The sequence below is a fragment of the Penaeus monodon genome, chromosome 29 (assembly GCF_015228065.2).
Source record: "Penaeus monodon isolate SGIC_2016 chromosome 29, NSTDA_Pmon_1, whole genome shotgun sequence".
In the NCBI taxonomy this organism is placed as follows: Eukaryota; Metazoa; Arthropoda; class Malacostraca; order Decapoda; family Penaeidae; genus Penaeus; species Penaeus monodon.
In genome coordinates this window covers 29,972,899-29,973,753 of record NC_051414.1, presented here as the reverse complement: position 1 = coordinate 29,973,753, position 855 = coordinate 29,972,899, and the positions used below count along the sequence as shown (strand labels likewise).

Here is an 855-nt window from a genome sequence, read left to right as displayed (position 1 = left end):
CGCCCACATCACACAAAAAGTGCACCAGACACACTAACAGAAGGGTCCAGCTGGCGTGCTGGTCGAAGTGCAGGCTGTTGCTGACTGTGGTGGTGACGACGAGGAACCTCCACCCTCGGGACAGCGCAAGAGGACGCCTGGCACACGACCTCCCTTTCTCCCTGATCTGCGCCGCACTGCCGAGGCCGACCGACCGAGTCCCGCGCTCCCTCGTCGTGGCGCCGTCGAGTCTCAGGCCACCGCGTCGACCGCCAGCTGGGGGGCTCGACCACTCGACCAAGGGCGCTCTGTCGTAAACTTTTTTCTACTCTGATTATAGCCTTACTTTCTCCTCTCTCACTTATATACTTACTTTAACAGAATTTTGCTTTGTAATGGGTATATAAGCAATTGTTTATTCATGTTTCTACTGCCTCGTTTATTCTCGATGTAAGCAAGAGCATTCTTCGCCAGACTGCCTCAACTTAACGCTGAGATGCAAAGGCAAATCTTGTAGGAATCTCAGCAACTCTGTTTTGTTACGCCGCATTTTTTACCTAACCTTATATAACGCACCATATATACATTTGTATGCCACGCCCCTTCTTGCAGAGAGAGCAGAGAGGCAACTCAGAGCTCCTGTCTCATCATAATCCTCTGCAGAAAAGGCTGTAAAATCTTAAATGTTCCCATAAATATAGCTACTAACACACGGCTGTTACCCTCCACTTATAATTGTCTCGTTGATCTTTTTCTTTAGAAGTTCCTTTACTTATTACCTTACTTGTTTTGTACTTATATCCTTACTTAATTTTTCCCTTGTTTTCTTCCTTTATACGTTTCTTACTGATTTTCTTGCATCTACACAATTCTTAC

The 855-nt window shown here is 46.4% G+C and overlaps 1 protein-coding gene across 1 annotated transcript in view; it reads right to left on the bottom strand.

The window, feature by feature from the left end:
• The window catches only part of LOC119592134 (polyhomeotic-proximal chromatin protein-like), a 12,912-nt gene extending 12,697 nt beyond the window's left edge, over positions 1–215 (bottom strand). The window contains exon 1 of the mRNA XM_037940952.1: positions 39–215. The gene's annotated coding sequence lies outside the window, so the exon portion shown is untranslated. The remainder of the gene's footprint in view (positions 1–38) is intronic.
• Positions 216–855: the final 640 nt, after the last annotated feature.